Raw genomic sequence first — 13,403 nt, 5'->3', positions numbered from 1 at the left:
TGCGGGTGTTGGTTTGAGCTTCGCTCAAACTAGGTTTTTTACTTATATAGGAAATTAATGGCGTCGCAATTCCAACGCAAAATTTGCGAGGGATTTACTAGAGTCCCTCGCAAAAGCATCGCAAACAATAATTAATATAAATTTTCTTATTTAGAGTTTTTTGCGACCAATTTGCGAGGGAACGTAGCAAATCCCTCGCAAAATCTTTAGGGTTTAGGATTTGCAATTGTCATTAGTGCCCTATCTTATATTATAAATATTGAATTATATCAATTTAATAATTATTAGTAATGTAATTAGTCTTAAAGTTTAAGGTTCAAGGGATTAGGGTTGTTATTTGCGAGGGAATTGCTATGTATTGAGTCCTTTGCAATGGATTTGCGACGAACTTGCTATGGCTCTAGCAAATCAGTCGCAAATTTGTCGCAAACCTTCAATATCTAATTTGCAAAAACCATCAAAATAATTGTAACAAATTAGTCAAATTAACTTTCAAGTATATTATAAGGTCCAATGGTGTCATCATACTCTTTTCTATCATCAAACTTTCCAAAATTGTCCAATTTTGCATCTTACTCTAAACATGATGATGTTCTACACTATATCACATATATGTTCAATACATTGAGACAAATATTTGCCAAATTGTCCAATTCTCTAACAATTTTGTGTTGCACTGCTATCTTTGATTAACAGTTTTGGATTCATCCTTTTTAATCATTAATAGTAATGTAATAAGTCTTTAGGGTTTAGGGTTTAGGGTTAAGGGTTTAAAGTTTTTTTTGCGAGGGAATTGCTATATTTTGAGTCCTTTGCAATGGATTTGCGACGCATTTGCTATGGCTCTAGCAAATCAGTCGCAAATTTGTCGCAAACCTTGAATATCTAATTTGCAAAAACCATCAAAATAATTGTAACAAATTAGTCAAATTAACTTTCAAGTATATTATAAGGTCCAATGGTGTCATCATACTCTTTTCTATCATCAAACTTTCCAAAATTGTCCAATTTTGCATCTTACTCTAAACATGATGATGTTCTACACTATATCACATATATGTTCAATACATTGAGACAAATTTTTGCCAAATTGTCCAATTCTCTAACAATTTTGTGTTGCACTGCTATCTTTGATTAATAGTTTTGGATTCATCTTTTTTAATCATTAATAGTAATGTAATAAGTCTTTAGGGTTTAGGGTTTAGGGTTAAGGGTTTAAAGTTTTTTTTGCGAGGGAATTGCTATGTTTTGAGTCCTTTGCAATGGATTTGCGACGCATTTGCTATGGCTCTAGCAAATCAGTCGCAAATTTGTCGCAAACCTTGAATATCTAATTTGTAAAAACCATCAAAATAATGTTAAAAATTAGTAAATTCACCTTATGAACACATTCAAATGTATTTCAGAATAATTCTATTAAGTTTTGTAATATTTATAAAAACTTATTATCCTAACTTTGCAATGGATTTGCTATGGCTTTCGCAAATCACTCGCAATTCCATAGCAAATTTGCTATGGAGTTTGTTCTCGCAAAATCGTTGCAATATTGCGATGGATTTGCGAGGAAAGGGACCTTCCCAGCGAATTTGTCGTAAATGCGTCGCAAATGAGCAGCGGATTTGCGACGACTGAATTCCTCGCAAATTTGCGAGGGATGTGCTATGGTTTTTTATTTCCTAGTAAATTCCTCGCAAATCTATCGCAAATTTGCGAGAGCTGTACTCTGTCGCAATGTGTCCTCGCAAAAGGCTTGTTTTCTTGTAGTGTTTGTAAAACTCTGCTTGAAACAAATTGAAAAGTCAGGTTGTTTATTTGGCAGGACTATTCTGTTACAGATGAGCCAGAGCAATTGGACATTACTAACGTGTCTTGACGTTTAATCAATGTTCTGAAATCCGCTAGGCGCTAGCCGGACGGTGCACCATCGTTTAGTGTATAGCTGTATACGCGGCTATATATGCAGGATATATATGGTAAATATATTTTACCAAAAATATATATAGATATGATAAATTATAAATCTATTATATATAAATAATTAAATATATATATAATAAAAAAAACAAAATAAATATCAAAATCTTTGCATAAATACTCATAAAATTGTCAAACCAATAGTATCAACCTTAAATTGTCAAAAATACTGATGAATTGTCAAACCAAGTAGTCTAAAACTCAATAATTGAAATAGCAAAACGAAAACAGAAAAATAAACCAATTTTAATCTTCAAGTTTTTCTTCTTCGTCGACTTGTAGAATCTGGTCATCGTCAGACTCGCAATCAATATCATCAAGTTCTTCTTCATTGTCGGATATGAAATCATCTTCGTCAGCTAACTCTCTAATTTGATCTGCATCATCAATTGTTGATCGAAATGGTTCTTCTTCACCTATATCACCTTGTAAATCGAATTGTGAGTCCTCTCCATCATTGGAAATCCCATCAACTAACCATGATTGAGAATTAGAAGCATGATTCGCAACCAATATATCAACATTATTCTCCTTTTGTATCTTCCTTTGGTTCATCAATCTTAAATTGAATTGGACATACACAAGATTTTTCATTCGACTTACAACAAGTCTGTTTCGTTTCTTTGTATGTACCTACATATAATAGTAGGCATCAATATAAATAAAGTGAACCATTGAACTATATGCATAAAAATCAAGGTAATTGAAAATTAGAGCAAAATAAAGTCTAACCCCTTCCAATGTACTCCAAATTCATTTACATCCGGATGAACTTGTAGTCAAAGCCAAAATACTCTTAGCCATTTTTTGCTAAATTAGGAACAGTATTTCCATATGTTTCCCGCCAATAAACTAAAATTGTAAAAATATAAACCAATGTAAATGAGCTAGAGTGAATGAAGTCATCAGTGGAGAAACAAAATCACATTAATAGATAATTAGCAATGAAGTCATCGTGAACAATCTTGTGTATAAGTGTAGTTAATGTGATGAGGAGATCGATAATAATAGATTAGCAAGATTATTAACACTAATAATCGATTAGCAGGATTATTAACACTCATAATCGATTAGCAATGTTGTTAACGTGATGATGACTTCATGACTCATATATCGTTTATGCTCTTGCTCTGTTTGAACTACATGCTCTGTTTCTTCTCAAAGTAGGCACATTATTTGATAGGAAAAATAAGTGCAAGAAGAGTATCTGGATCATAATCTTCTTTCTGGCACCCTAGGATGACCCATGGTTTTCCAAAGTTCCCTTCTTTGTTTTTGTAAATCGCCAGTTCAGAGTTGATGACTTGACATTGTGTGTTGACATCAATGGGAAAAAATGCAGAGACACACTTAAAGAGTGCATTTGATACCTCATCACTGGAGGCTTGGCTTGAATCTTTATAGAAGTAGTATGGGTTCCACAAATAACCTGCCAGATGCAAAGGATTGTCAAGTCGACCCTTAATCTTTTCTTCAATGATACTCAATATCGGCTTAACATTTTTTTCCACATGTTTTAATCCATCACTGATCTGTTTCTTTGCTTCTATCAGTTCTCCATGCAGAAATCCCATTGTAGGCTTCTTATCTCCATCAACAAGTCGAAGCAGCTTGACCAATGGTCCAAAAACTTTCAAGCACATTATCACCCCATTCCAAAATTTAACACTCATAATTGTGTTAAATGCCTTGATTCCTTTGGAATGTTTCAACCATTTGCAGTTTCTCCACTCACCACTAGAAAACATGCCTGCTAGTTGATCCCTCTTGTCCAAGAGACTTTGCAAAGTAAGAAATGATGATGCAAATCTAGTAACACCAGGTCTCACAATGTTTGTCCTATTTGTGAATGTTCTCATCAACGCCAATGTCTTATGATGAGCATATATGAAGATTGTGAAGTCTTTCGCCATCTGAATTTTGCCTTTGAACCTTGTGAGTTTCGATATGCTTTCAAGCATCAAACTGATGGAGCGAGTCCCACATGATGTCCAAAATATACTCGGCTTGATCTCTTTCATCATTCTTGCGACATCCATATTGTTAGCAGCATTATCAATAACCACTTGAACTACATTCTCTTCACCAATCTCTTCAATGCAGCCTTTGACATACTCAAAAATATATCCACCTGTATGAGCCTCATCTGAACTATCTTTACAAGAGCGAAACATTGTACCTCCTTTGCAATTAACACATAGATTCATGATACTTCTCCTCTGTTAGACCAAGCATCTGTCATCACCGTGCACCCATTCTTCTTCCACTCTTCTTCTTGTGGTTTCAGCAAACATTAACAGAGTTTTAACATTAATCATTGGTTTTATTTTTTAAAAGGATTCACATGATTATGGTGATCTGCCATCATCAATAGATGTAGAGTCTCAAAGAATCATAGATGCTGAAAATGCTGCAAACGAACGTCGTATGTTTGAGAGAGCAGCAACAGAGTCATCTAAATCTCATGAAAGAGCAGCAATTAATATTGATGATGATGATGTCGAAGAAGACAAAGGAAAGAGAACATCAAGAGAACCAAAGAAGAGAAAGCATGGAGAACAATCATCAAAATCTGGTAAAAGAGCAGCAATTGATATTGATGTTGATGATGATGATGATGATGATGATGATGATGATGATGATGATGATGATGATGATGATGATGATGATGATGAGGATGTCGAAGGAGAGAAAGTAAGAGGAAAGAAAACATCAACATAACCGAAGAAGAAAAAGCAGTATGCAGATTGCTGGAAGAATTTTACATTGATTAAGAAGACTATTAATGGAAAACTTGAAGATAGAGCGCAATGCAATCACTGCAAGAGGGACTATGCATATGATTCACATAAGAATGGTACAAATTCTTACAACCATCATATGAAAGCATGTAAGGTTCTGCTTGGTAATGCTGATATTAGTAAGGTGATGCTCAACTCTGAGGCAAGATTACAAGCTAGGAAGATTGATCATATGGTTTTTCGTGAAATGGTAGCTAAGTGTATCATTCAGCATGATCTCCCATTTTCCTATGTTGAATATGAGAGAGTTAGATCAGTTTGGAAGTATTTGAACGCAAATGTGAAGTTTATTAGCCGGAACACAGCTGTAGCAGATGTTTACAAGTTCTATGAGAATGAGACAGAGAATTTGAAGAGAGAATTATCTCACCTTCCATGGAGGATTAGCTTCACTTCTAATTTGTGGACTGCAATCACTCATGAGGGCTACATGTGTCTAACAACACATTATGTTGACAGAAACTGGAAATTAAACAGCAAGATTATTGCGTTCTATGCTTTTCCGCCACCACATTCAGGTGTGCACATAGCAATGGAGATTCTAGAGAAGTGGAAGGATTGGGGAATTGAGAAAAAAGTGTTTTCCATCACGTTAGACAATGCTACTAACAATGACACAACACAAGAGATTCTGAAATCTCAGCTTATATTGCGGAATGATTTGTTGTGTGGAGGAGACTATTTTCATGTGCGATGCGCAACACATATTCTCAACATCATTGTTCAGATTGGCCTGAAAGATATAGATGATACATTGGAAAAGATCAGAGAGAGTATCAAATATGTTCAAGCTTCTGAAAAACGTGAGATATTGTCTGCAAAATGTGTTGAAGCTGTTGGTTTACATTTGAAAGCGGGGTTGATTATGGATGTGAAAACTAGATGGAACTCAACATACAAGATGCTTGATAGGGCTCTCAAGTATCGAGCTGCCTTTGGTAATCTCAAAGTCATTGATGGGAGAAACTACAAGTTTCACCCTACAGAAGCTGAATGGCACCGATTGAAGCAGATTTGTGAGTTTTTGGAGCCTTTTGATGAAATCACTAATCTGATCTCAGGTTCAACATATCCAACTTCAAACTTGTATTTCATGCAAGTTTGGAAGATCAACAATTGGTTGATATCGAATTCACATAATCAAGATGAAGTCATCAGAAGTATGATTGTCCCAATGAGAGAAAGGTTTGATAAGTATTGGGAAGAGGTTAGTGATGTCTTTGCAATGACTACAGTGTTTGATCCAAGGTTGAAGCTAACACTGGTAAAGTATTGTTTTGAAAAGAACGAGAAGGGTTCAGCTGAGATAAAGATTAAACATTTGAGTGGTAAGCTTACTACTCTTTTTGAATCTTATGAGAATAAGTCCATTTTCACATCATCTTCTACAAAGTCTCGTGAAACTAATCAGAAAACTGATGAGAATGAAGGAAAAAAAGGGAGTTTTGGCAACTATGATGTAAGTTCTCAGTCTCTTATGCTATTGGTTTTTAAGTTTTGGTTTGAGAAATGTGTATAGATGTCTAAATTTTTTTTCTGATTTAGTTACAGTTTCTTTTTGTTTTATACATTTGCAGATTTTCTTACAAAATGTTTTTGGTCTTGTTTTAATCATTTGCATGATTTTATTAACTTCCGCAAACAAACTGTTGTTACTAGTGGAAAGTCTTCTTTGGAAATGTATCTAGATGATTCGCCAATAGACATGATAGAGTATGAGAGTTTAGATATTTTAAAATATTGGAAAGAGAACTCTCAACGGTATGGAGAACTGGCATCAATGGCTTGCGATCTCCTTAGTATACCAATCACAATAGTAGCATCTGAATCTTCTTTTAGTATTGGAACTCGAGTTTTGAACAAGTACATAAGCCGTCTTCTCCCAAAAAATGTTCAAGCACTAATATGCTGCCGCAATTGGTTAAAAGGTTTTGAAGCATATGAAAATGGTAAGCATACAATTTTCACAATTTGGTATTGCTTGTGTAACTTTTAAGAGATATATATTTTCCTTGACTTTTTTCTATTACTTTGCCATATGTAGAGGAGGATGAAGAATTTGATGAAGATGAGACATTACCTTCTTTCCAATCAATTGTTGATGATGAAGCTTGATGATGAAGAGACATCTTAACCTTGAGATTTCTGTTTTAAGCTTTCTATTTCAGTTTAATACATTGGTTTAATGTTTCTGTTTAGTACGTCTTTGATTTAAATTCAAGTTTAAACATCTTCAGTTATCCAATGCTTCATGATCGACTATTGGTTTTTGTTGTTGTTTATGGTTTTCATGATGAACATCAATGATGAGTGACATAAGTCAAATTAAAGTAAATGCAGGCTGCAGCAAAAGCCACCGATGAAGAGAGAAAATACAGTTCGTTTATTAAATGTGTGTGTTTATTCTTTTCTCTTGGTACAGCAAAAATGTGGTGATCGTGTTTCAAAAAAAATAAAGAATGAGGGATTACACTTCTTCTTGGGTCAAAACTCTCAAGTCACATGAGAAAATTCCTTAAGGATTAAGAGTACAACTTAATAAACGAATGTGAAACAGAGATGATAAGAACAGACACAAGAACGACACATATTGATAGTATGGTTCTCAATGCCCGCGGGCATGCCCGATAGTCCGCAAATTAATGCGGGGTGGGTATGGGCAGTGATATGTCGTCCGCTGCCCATGGCGGACCGATCCGCAGCGGATCAGAAGAAAAGCAGGACCGTCGCAGTCGGTCCGTTCTGCCCGTCTGACATCCCTAGTGAGGGCAAAGACAAGCCCGATTCGAAAGAGAAGCTTTTTCTCTAGTGGGCTTTTGGGCCGAAACAACAAGCCTGTTTGTGAAACTTCCACCTAAAAAACCCTAATCTTTGTTACCTAGCTTTCTTTGTACGTTTAACCGACTTCTACCTTTTGGTATACATTTGGGAAACTCAACGCCCTAAAGAATATCTCTTGGAAGGTTAGTTTTCATTTTCCAAACCTAGACTTTGTCGACAAAGTAGAGAAACTCATCGCCTCAGGATTAGGTTTTAATCTAGGAATGGAGTTTGATAGAATCAGCGCATTGCCAGATTCTTTGCTAGCTCACATACTCTCGTACCTCTCCATCAGCGTTTCGGTTAAGACAAGCGTCTTATCGAAGAGATGGGAATTTCTCTGGCTAAAGGTTTCCGTATTGGACTTAACCACCGTTAAGGTCTCTCTTCGACAAGAAGCCATGTGGAGGGTGATGCGTAGATTTCTGAAGCTTAACCGTGGATCATGCCTGCAAAATTTCAACATAACCATGGATTATAATTATTTCAAAGGAATGAAAGAGATAACTTTTCTCGATTTTTCTCAAGAAAAGAAGAAGGTAAGGTATCATGATTCCAAGGACAGTAACAATGGAGTCATGGATTTGATGGCCGAAGTGATCCATCGCAGAGTTCAACACCTAGAGGCCAATATGTGCGAAATAATGCCTCAGGGTGCCATCAATTTCATGCCTAAGTATGTTTATGTCAGCAAGACATTGGTGTCATTAAATCTTGCAAACGTAGGGCTTGAGAATACCAAGTTTGTTGCTTCTCTACCTAAACTCAAGATGATGCATCTAGAAAACATTTATTACGAGAGTCAAGGTGGTCTTGTGATCATAAAGAAGCTCGTCTCAGCCTCGCCTCTTCTTGAAGTTCTTACCTTTGACTTTTCTGATTTAATGAAGCCAGAGAAACAAAATGAAACTAGGCTGGAGTTTTTCTGGAAGTCAGAGCGAAAATATTTTGTTGTTCCATGGAAGCAAAAGCAAATCGATTTCAGGAAAAACCTTTCTGATGATCTCACCAATGTGCCTCAGTGTTTGATATCGACGCTGGAGTATGTTAAGATTAACAGACTGATAATGAAGGAAAAAAGTGGGATCAAACTAGTGAATTACATTCTTGAGAATTCAGCAGTCCTCAAGAAACTGACTCTAAGTTTCACACATCCTTCTGTAACCAACCAAGAGCTAGAGAACTACAAGAAGCTTCTTACATCCACAAAGCTTTCTCCTACATGTCAACTTGTCTTTGATTGACTTAGTTCTTTTTTTCTTTGCATAATCTAAGTTTAATAATTTAGTTTTATGTACTCAGGATTGTTTCTGATAGTATTCTTCTTCACCCTTAATGAAACAACTTTACCATTACATTGAAAAGAGAGTCTCGGAGTGGAGTTCAACATCTAGATGTTTGGACGAAAAGCCTTGTGGTGCTATATATTTCATGCCTAAGTATGTTTACGTGAGCTAAACATTGGTGTGTTTGAAGCTCGTAAACAGATGTTAAACTCCAACTTTTTAAAACCAGTTTTTATTATTTTTGTTGGTATAATTTCCGCAGAACTATCCTGTTTTACCAAAGCCAAAGCAGATTAAGCTTATCAAAGGTTCACGGGGTTTGGAATCAACATTCACCAGTCCTCAAAAAACTTATCTAAGTTTCACATGTTCTTCTATTTCTATAGAGCTAGAGAGCTACAACAAGCTTCTTACATCCACAAAGCTTTCTCGCAAGTACTCATCTTACTTCTGTTTGGATTGTTTTAACCATTAATTGATCTTATATGCTTTTACGGCTTATCTTTCATTGATTTCAATCTCAGTTTCATGGAGCATAGTGATGATATTTGCATTGCGTTGTAGTCTTTGTAGTTAGATTTTTCACACTGAAAAACGGGTTGTTGGAGAAGAAAATTAGAATGCATATAACATACACTAATAAGATAGAAGAAACTCAGGAAATTATCGGTTAACTTCTTAACAGAATCTTAACTCTTTAGCAAACTCTCTCATAATTTTTTCATATATACGGGTCTTAATATCAATTAGAGCCAGAGAACTACAAGAAGCTTCTCAAGAAACTGACTATAAGTTTCACACGTTCCTCTACGAAGAATCAATTAGAGCCAGAGAGCTACAAGAAGCTTATTACATCCACAAAGCATTCTCCCAAGTTATCATCGAGTGACATGCAGCCCATGATGGTGCAGTTTAGGACATTGAACATTAGAGTATAAATTATCTGTTCTCATGAGAAAATCACATATAGAATAACCCACAAATGCTTTTTGAATTGAACATTAAAAATCACATTTATATCTTCTCTTGAATCAAGAGCTTTCATACATTTGATTGTGTGTTCTGTATGCAATTAAATGCTACTTATCTTGGAACTGATTTAGGATTTATCAATAGTTTTGCAAAGGAAGGTTCCAGATATGTTGAATCAACTAAGCGAAACCTACATAACAGAAGCTTCGGGATTATGGATGAGATTCATTTGTTTTTATTTAGGTTTCTTCTTTTCGTGAGAAACCAATGTTGAAACGCTCAAGTTGGAAAAAGACTTTTGATTGAAGGAAGCCAAAAATGAACCTAACCAATATGCATCATTAATTATAAGTTTCATGAGTTTAATACTTTAATGACGTAATCACTGAGCTGCTTATTTATATGGCTTCTTTAAGTCGAATTGTCTCAATTCATGATTTTGACAACGCCAAATTGATAAGATTGGCAGGATTTTATCCAGAGAAATTTAGTTTCAGGGATGGTTTATCTCTTGAGCAACAACTCTAATCTACATTGACAATATACACGAAAATAAACGATTCAAGAATTTGAAGAATCTTTCTCGTTTTAACACAAAGAAGGTCTAGCATATGATCATCTCTCAGCCTACTCTAGAGATATGTATATGTATATATACCCTCATGCACCTTTCTAATTTTAAACCAATCAAATAATACCACATCATATTAAATAAAATAGATATTAATAAATATTTTTAAAAATTATTAACTAAAAACTGAAATATATTAATTTAAATAAATCCAAACTGACACATAATCTCGTTTAATTATAAAATCTAAACTTTAATTTTCTTTTATAAACTCAAACCAATATATAACTTCGTTTAGTTATAAAATTTAAACTCTAATTTTTATTTGTTAACCTAAACCGATATGTATAATCTAAACTCTAATTCTCATTTGTGAACTCAAACCGACATATAATTTTGTTTAATTATAAAATCTAAATCCTAACCCCCTTTAATTTATTAAATCCAAAAATAAACCATATTTTTTCTTATAAACCAAAACTCACATATCATATCATCTCTATATAAGTAAAAGAGAAGTACAAAATTGTTTTCGGGTCGGGTCAATTTTGCCAAAATAACCCGAAATTAAGGGATTTGGTTTCGGGTGAAAAATACTCGCGGCGTTATAAATGGGTTATCTAGTTATTTATTTTATAACCAAGATGACTAACATATATTTATAGGTAGACATATACATGTTACTCGATTAGGGTAGATTTTAAGATATATTCTCCTAATTTTTGAAATATTAACCATAATTAATTTGGTAATGAAATCTTGAAAAGAAATATTTTTGGATTTTTGTTAATTTAGTATAGTAATTAGTGAGATTTTCGATTTTTCAATCAATTAGGTGACTAAAATTTTGGTACACGATTTGAAAGAAAATATCTTTTTAACTAAATGAGAATACCATAATTGTGTAGTTAATGTTCCAAAATTGTGTAGTAAATTGTCTAGATTAAAAAAAAAAAAGAATCTCTACAGAGCAATCACGGACCTTGTAAAAGAAGGGACTAGACTTAAACAGCCCTGTCTTAAACAAATATGGGACCTCTGTCAAATTCTTAAAAAATTTAGAAACCTTTAATAAATTTTTTTTTTTTGAAAAAATTGGACCCTTTTGCTTAAAGAATTTTTTTAATATTTGGAATGCACCCATGGCATTTGCCTACTCTGCCATGGGGTAGAGACGGCCCTGGACTTAAACTCCGATGACTTCCCTTTTCCTTACAGAGATAACATCTACAACGTCACCGAAAGATTTCTTGAGTTTAACAGTGAGTCACGCCTTCAAAAGTTCAAGATTAAGAATAATCACGGCAGATACAATGTGTGTAGCGAGAGACTGAAGGAGTGGATCGCCATAGCGGTTGATAGAGAGATTCAACATCTAGATGTTGAGACCAAGAATCCTCTGTATCTCAAAGATTTTATGCCTATGAACATTTATAAGAGCAAGACACTGGTGTCTTTAAAGCTTGTATACGTAGGGATGAATGACCCTGCAGAGTTTAGTGTTTCTCTACCTTGTCTCAAGATCATGCATCTAGAAAACGTTTGGTACCGTAATGGTTGTCCTTTGATTGTGGAGAAGCTCATCTCAGGGTGTCCTGTTCTTGAAGATCTTACCTTGGTAAGGATTCATGATGAGGGTCTACAAGCTCTGCCTCTTCTACGTGTGAGTTCTCCAACTCTGAAGATCTTCCGTTTAATGTTTGATTTAGAGATGTCTACTAAATCTATATTGGTTAAGATTGATGCTCCAAAACTCATGCATATGAGTTTTAGAGATAGGCGGTTTGATCGAATCATGGTAAAGAATCTGAGTTCATTGCTCAAGATAGACCTTGATACTGAATTCGGTGGCAGTTCTTTTGATGATTTAAGGAAGAGATATATCGTCCGTGATTTTCTCACCGGTATTTCGACTGTGAGACATATGGTCATCTCTCAACGTACTCTAGAGGTAAATAATGTTCTCTGTAATGCATGATCATATGTAACAGTTTAGTTATTTATTGGAAAGATTCTCACATATATGTATCCTCTGCTTTCTTCTTGCAGGTCATACATCGTTATTCAAAACAGGAACCAGTTCCTAAATTCCATCACCTATCTCATCTGAAGGCTGCGTTCTCGAGCTCATCGTTACAAATATTACCAGCCTTTCTTGAGAGCTGCCCAAATCTGAAAAAACTCGTCATGGTAAGAATCTGTTTTGATTTTTGATTTGGTAAAGTAATATCATTGTTGACATATATTATAAGCTGATCAGCTCGTTTTATTTCGCAGGACTTGTCTGTTTCAGCGGAGCCAGAGCAAACTGATCTTACCGACGTGCCTGGCACTACAAAAAACAGCTTATGTTAAATCACTTAAATTGAATCATAAAACTAAATGATAGTATATTAAATTATTTATTTATAATTGATAGAAAAATTAAAATGTAACATCAGTTGCAATAACCAATGCCGTTATTAATTTGTGTCCCATCAATTGATTAAAACTGATGCAAAACTAAATTAATTTGTATCAATTTTACATATTGATAAAAATTTACATCACTTCAATAATTGATATATTTATCAATTTATATTAACATCATTTAAGAAAATGATATATGATTTACATCACTTAAAAGTGATGCTGATTAAATTATACTAATTACATCCAAACAAAACTGTATCGGTTCTTAACTTCCTATAAAACTGGTAGTTTAGCATCAGTTTTTTAGTGACTTCATATCACTTTTATTTTTAATTGCGGAACCAAAAAAAAAATCTCTTTTTTTTTCAATTTTTTTTAAATGGGCGTCAGTTTTTTGGTTTTTACCTCAATAATACCATAATTCAAGATATTGTTGAAAACAAAATATTCATTTTCCCCACTATTAAGTGAATCCTAACTTCTCTAAAATTCTTCTTCTTCTTCTTCTTCTTCTTCTTCTTCGCAAAAAAAATGTCAACGATGTACAATCCTTAGGCTAAGGTCATA

At 34.3% G+C, this 13,403-nt stretch overlaps 1 pseudogene; it reads left to right on the top strand.

The window, feature by feature from the left end:
* The window catches only part of LOC104760439, a 71,862-nt pseudogene that overhangs the window by 24,697 nt on the left and 33,762 nt on the right, over nucleotides 1-13,403 (top strand).

This window comes from Camelina sativa, chromosome 18 (genome assembly GCF_000633955.1).
Source record: "Camelina sativa cultivar DH55 chromosome 18, Cs, whole genome shotgun sequence".
Lineage (NCBI taxonomy): Eukaryota > Viridiplantae > Streptophyta > Magnoliopsida > Brassicales > Brassicaceae > Camelina > Camelina sativa.
The sequence above is the reverse complement of the archived record's forward strand: the minus strand, read 5'-3'. Positions and strand labels throughout refer to the sequence as shown.